This window comes from Bubalus kerabau, chromosome 9 (assembly GCF_029407905.1).
Source record: "Bubalus kerabau isolate K-KA32 ecotype Philippines breed swamp buffalo chromosome 9, PCC_UOA_SB_1v2, whole genome shotgun sequence".
Lineage (NCBI taxonomy): Eukaryota > Metazoa > Chordata > Mammalia > Artiodactyla > Bovidae > Bubalus > Bubalus kerabau.
In genome coordinates, this window is record NC_073632.1 from 85,805,717 (window position 1) to 85,812,587 (window position 6,871).

Below are 6,871 nucleotides of genomic sequence, written 5' to 3' on the forward strand. Positions count from 1 at the left end.
GTCTCTGGTTCAGCTTACAACTTCTTTCTGTGGGGCTGGCCACAGCTATCAGAAGGTCTTGATGAGGATACAACCCTGAATGGGGGAGTCCTTCTAGCTCTCTCCCATTAGCCTGAGATAATCAGCCAAATCACATGACATTTAGAAGGAGGAAGGAGCATAGCAAGGTATATTTGGACATAATATCTATATACCAGGAATGAAGGGCATCTAGCAACTTTTTAAGCAAAGTGTTTTGAGAGCACCAATGAGCTCAAAAGTCCAGGATACTGTTTCTCCATCTGAGGATTTTTGATCTTCTGAAGCTGGACCAGCTGGAACTTTTTTCAACACAAATTCCTGGGCCTTGTCCCTTAATGTTAATAATGTGAGCTTAATAGAACTTATCAGGGCCCAGAATTCTTTTGTAATTACTATTCAACTTTAAGAACCATTCATGGGGACTAGTTAGGCAAATCTGGGAGTATCTAAGGGAGATGGTTGCCAAAAAGAAAAATTCAAGGGGATTTTTTAAAAACTGACGCTAATAAGAGTTAGTACACCAAGGGGTCTCCTGTGCCCTAGAAGTGATGGGAACACAAAACCCCTGAAGAACTGTTTCTACTGAAGATGAGATAGGATTGATACGGTATCTTTGAACAAACCCAGAATTTTCTTCTTCTTGGTCTCTCCTCATTTTTTTCTTGCGCTTTTAACATTCATGGGCAACAGCATTAATTTTTATCAAACAGAGGGTCCCTCTTTCATTATTTAATGTTTGCAACATGAAATTGCATATGTCAAGAGGATAGAAGATACAGATGTATCTGAATTAGGCACAATTATGTAGTTTAACCAGGTAACGTTTCTATGAAAGTGAAAGTCACTCAGTCATGTCTGACTCTTTGTGAACCCATGGACTATACAGCCCATGGAATTCTCTAAGGCCAGAATACTGGAGTGAGTAGCCTTTCCCTTCTCCAGGGGATCTTCCCAAACCAGGGATCGAACCCAGGTCTCCTGCATTGCAGGCAGATTCTTTACCAGCTGAGCCACCAGGGAAGCCCCAACATTTCTATGGATGTAAGCAAATGTATTGTGGATAATGAGCTAAAGAAATTGGTATAAAATTGAATTCAAACCCTTAATTTAAACAAAATATGTTCTCTAGCTTACACCAGACGTACACGTGGCATATGAGATTTCACAAAATATGATACAGTGCATTGCTTCTTCTATACACCATGCACTATTTTTATAAGTGCAGAATATTTGGGGATGATAAATATAATTAAATAGAGCAAAACCATATGGATTAAAACCATGCATTTAAAAAAAAATAGAATTACAGGCTTGCTACAGAACTTGAAAGCTTGAAGGCATTACTAGTATAATATCACCAAAATGTATTAGCCCTTAGGGGATACATTCCGATTATCAGTTATAGCTTTTGTGGGGTTTAAATTAGAAAGAGAAATGCTATGATATTTTTCTTTGAAATGAAAGGAAGGAAAATACTGAAAATTTTAAGCAAACAATGGTTAGCTTCAAATAGAAGAGTATTTGAATTTGTGCAAAGTTTGCTCCCTAGTTTAAGTCAAGATCTACATTGCATGCACAATTGCATACAAATTGGACTTAATTTACTGCATGCTTTGCCTCTTCAATTAAATAAAATGAGAAGATAATTTTTACTTTAGAAGAGTAAAAATTCAATGAGTTAAAATGTTTTACCTCTAAGTTTTCCATAAAGAGCTTATGTACCCAAATGTTTATTTTAAATAATTTATTTAACCAGTATATATGCAGTTCAGCTCTTCATGGAAGGTATAGGTTCCCCACTCAAGAAGCTTATGAACTCAGTGGGAACAGAAAATACATTATCATGATAAGCACCAATTCGAGATTTGTCTTTTTGAAACACCTTTTTATGTTTATTTCCTTGTTCAAATCTTGCCTTCCAAATCCATAGTCTTCCTGCATACCATTGCCTGAAATATGCAATCCAGACACTTTTATGATGTGTGTTAGTTTCTTGCATGTGCTTGGTCACTTAGTTGTATCCAACTCTTTGTGACCCCATGGGTTGTAGCCTGCCAAGCTCCTCTGTCCATGGGATTCTCCAGGCAAGAATACTGGAGTGGGTTGCCATTCACTTCTCCAGGAGATCTTCCTGACCCAGGGATTGAATCCAGGTCTCCTACATTGGATTGTGTACCATCTGAGCCACTAGGGAAGCCTGTGTTAATTTCATAGGAGTGCCCCAAAAAAGTACCACAAGGTAGGTGCATAAAAAAACCCCAAATTTATTTTCTCCCAGTTCTGTAGGCCAGATGTCCAAAATTAAGGTATTGGTAAAGCTATGTTTCCTCAAAATCTCTAGGAGAGAATCTTTCTTCACCTCCCTCCAGGCTTCTGTTTGTTTGTCAACAATCTTTGGTGTTCCTTGGTTTACAGGTAAAGCATTTCAATCTCTGATTCCCTTACCACATGTCATTCTCTCCCATTTCTGTGTCTAAATCTATCTCTTCATATAAAGGCACCAGTCATATTGAATAAAGGGCCCACCCTGGTCCTGTATGACCTTCTCTTAACATAGTTAATTATATTTATAATTACATTATTTCCAAATAAAGTCATATTCTGAAGTACTGTGGGCTAGAACTTCAACATATCTTATTTGTGGAAACAGTTCAATATGCTATATGTAACACTGAAGTCCTTCCATAATCTTGCCTGGTCAGCATGTCTTCATTCTTCATTCATTAAAGTAGAAAGAACTTGCCAATTATTGATTTCCTTCTCTAGGGGAGGCACTTTACACATGTTAACTAATTAATCCTTGGGTGGACCCTAAGGAGAATGCATTATCATCTTCATTTTATTGATGAGGAATCTGAAACTTATAAAGGGTAAGTATCAATACATTGATCAAGATTTACTTGTTCCTCAGGTCTTACAAATCTTATATCCAAGAATCTCCCTTGAAGATCCACACAAAATGAGGTTTCTTTCATATATGTTCTACAGAACCCTGGATTACTCTTTCAAAGAATCCATACCATTTTGTACTACTTACTGCTCATTCATCTAATTAGTCTTTGCCTCTTCATCTAGACCATAAGTACCATGAGGTAGAGGCCATATATGTCTATCACTGGGCATGTAAGCACTCAGTAATATTCGTGGAGCAAAATCCCATAACCAATAAGTAACGGAATTAAGACCGAAAGTTTACTCTAAAATCCCGAGCTTCTCCGCTCGTAATGATTAACATACATTTACCAGGCATCAGTAGTGTAGTAGGCACTCTACATCAAGATGAATGAGATCAAACCCATGTGCTCAGGGAGTTCAGTCAGTAAAGAGGACTCTCAAGAAGAAGGGATGGGAATTCCCTGGCATCCCAGTGGTTAAGACTCCACACTTCCACTACAGGAGACACAGATTCAATCCCTAGTCAGGGAATTAAGATCCCACAAGATATGTGGTATGGCCAAAAAAAAAAAAAAAAGGAAAAAATAATGTTAACAAAGGAGGAGGGGATGACTAACTTCCTTAAGCTGGTGATGGGCAAAAGCTTATGAAAGGATGCTGTGATGATGTCATATCTTCTAGGCACCAGTTGGAATGATTCAAGGCAAGAGGGTTAAGGGTGGGCTAAGAAAGTGCTCATGGCCATCTGGCAGAGAAACAGGTATAAAGGGCACCACAAGGGGGAGGGAAGATGGCATTTTCATGGAGTGGTAGATTAGGGAGGACAGTTATTGAGTTAGATAAGCCTACTCCAGAAGAACTTTTGCTTGAGCCAAATTGTTCACCTCATGATCTCATCAGTATATCCTACACATTTCTGACTCAGTTCAGTGGAAAGCAGAGTTTTCTAATTGTTAGAGCCTTCAAAATCTGGAAGTCTTTTTGAAGGTAGTGAGTTCCCAGTACTTTGGCTGTGTTTAAATATTATATGCATGAGTCGTTGGCTTTTATGTTACAGTAGTGCTTCCTATCCTTTCTCAAACCGTAGCACATAGGAAACGTTCGTTGATCTGTCTATTGCACATTACAGTAACAACCAAAAGCACTCTTTTGTGTACTTTTTCTAGGGCTGAGAGGATTGATACCTTATCTCCTCTTAACTCTTTCATGGCACAACACATGGGATGTTCTGGGATGGAGAACAGTCCTTCTGTAGTTTTAGCTATAGGAGTAATTAATATATCCTTATGTTCTTTCCTCCATCTTAAAGGAGATCAGTCCTGGGTGTTCATTGGAAGGACTGATGTTGAAGCTGAAACTCCAATACTTTGGCCACTTGATGCGAAGAGCTGACTCATTGGAAAAGACCCTGATGCTGGGAAAGATCGAGGGCAGGAGGAGAAGGGGATGACAGAGGATGAGATGGTTGGATGGCATCACTGACTCAATGGACATGGGTTTGGGTGAACTCCAGGTTGGTGATGGACAGGGAGGCCTGGCGTGCTGTGGTTCATGAGGTCGCAAAGAGTCAGACACGAGTGAGTGACTGAACTGAACTGAACTGATGTCCTTTAAACAGAAACACTCATTTTCCAGCTTCTTCATCAAGAATCCAGAGTTAAAAGAGTATTAATGAGTTAAAAATTAATGTATTAATTTTGGTCAAATCACATCATGTCACTTGCTTCATAAAACCCTTATTTTTAAATAAGGGTTATTTATTAAGACTTATTTCTTAAAACATTTTAAAGAACATCTAGAATTGTTACCTCAAATTAATGGGCCCTGCACAGTTCAGTGCCTGCTTACCTGTCCCTAGTTATTGCCTATGACTTTTCCCTGATATCACTATCCTTCAACCGCAGGGATTTATTTCAAATTTTCAAATCAACCAAGCTCAGTCTTGCCTCAGGGCCTTTATATATATGGTTACCTCCAAGGCAAAAATACATGGGTGACTCTCATCCTTCAATCCTCAGGTTAAATATCTTACCGTAGTAAGCTTTGCATGACCACTCCATCTAGAGTTTCTAAGTATTATAATCTATTGCACCACTTATATGTTTCTGTCATAGAAATTACCACATTTTACATATAAGTGGTCTCAAAGAGTCAGACACTACTGAGTGTCCAAACAACAACCGTATTTTAAATTTACTCCATTATTAGCTCCACCACATTCCCATACACCACACCTACCATGAATCTTTTCCTAGACATTTGAGTTTGACAAGGCAGAGAGCTTGTTCTGCTAATCAAGGCACACACCAATGCCTGGAACATTGTCAGTTCTGTTCAGTTAAGTCGCTCAGTCATGTCAGACTATTTGTGACCCCATGGACTGCAGCATGCCAGGCTTCCCTGTCCATCACCAACTCCTGGAGCTTACTCAAACTCATGTCCCTCAAGTCGTTGATGCCATCCAACCAACTCATTCTCTGTCATCCCCTTCTCCTCCCACCTTCAACCTTTCCTAGCATCAGGGTCTTTTCAAATGAGGCAGTTCTTTGCATCAGGTAGCCAAAGTATTGGAGTTTCAGCTTCAGCATCAGTCCTTCCAATGAACACCCAGGACTGATTTCCTTTAGGATGGACTGGTTGGATCTCCTTGCAGTCCAAAGGACTCTCAAGAGTCTTCTCCAACACCACAGTTCAAAAACAACAATTCTTCGGTGCTCAGCTTTCTTTATAGTCCAACTCTCACATCCATACGTGACTACTGAAAAAAACATACCTTTGACTAGACAGACCCTTGTTGGCAAAGTAATGTCTCTGTTTTTTAATATGCTGTCTAGGTTGGTCAAAGCTTTTCTTCCAAGGAGCAAGCATCTTTTAATTTCGTGGCTGCAATCACCATCTACAGTGATTGTAGGAGTGAAATATTTCTAAGTTGAATAAACTAACTAAGACATTTGAAATACAATTTGACAAATAGATAAATGGGAATATCATAAACTCAAGGACGATGGCTATTTCATGAATGGGATGGGTACAAAGGATGAACTTAAAAGACTGATCATACGAGGATTTGAGAATTGACAAAGATTTCATGGAGGAAGCTCTAGGTATCTCTTGAAATATCAGTGTATGAAACTAAGGGGTGTGTGTGTGTGTGTGTGTGTGTGTGTGTGTGTGCATACAGCAGGGAGAGCAGTTAGGAAATATTTTAGGAGGAAATATTATCGATAAAAAGAAAAATTGTATCTGTTATTGTGGTTTTACCCTTCAAAGTTCAGCCTTCCAACTCTGGTATGGTTTGTCTGGCCTCTATCCTTGGTTCCTCACCATGCGCTTCTTAAGACCCTTGGGATTTCCTGGGTACTAGGAATGTCTTGGTGTTGCTAATGAGGCGAGTCATGGTAGACCCCTGAATAACTAGGATTGGGGGCTGGTCACCAGAAAGGAACTACCACACAGAGGGTTGGAATTTTGGGCAGGCCCCATGGTGGGTGGGTGGGGACCCTGTCTCTGACCTGACCTAGTTGTAATGCCCCATGTTGTAATCAGTCATGCCCAAATAATGAAGCCTCAGTTAAAAACTCGGGACATTGAGGCTCAGTGGAGCTTCCTGTGTTTCTCAGTGAACACACTGATGTGCTGCAGTGGCGATGTGCCTTGATTCCACAAAGAAAGAGTGCAAAAGCTCTGCGTTTCCTCCCAGACTGTACCTCATCTTCCATGTGTCTTCATTTGGTTGATCCTCATTTGAATCCTTTATAATAAAACCAATTATAAGGGCTTACCTGGTGGCTCAGATGGTAAAAGCATCTACCTACAATGCGGGAGACCTGGGGTTCCATCCTTGGGTCGGGAAGATCCCCTGGAGAAGGAAATGGCACCCCACTCCAGTTCTGTAGCTTGGAAAATCCCATGGATGGAGGAGCCTGGTGGGCTACAGTCCATGCGGTCGCAAAGA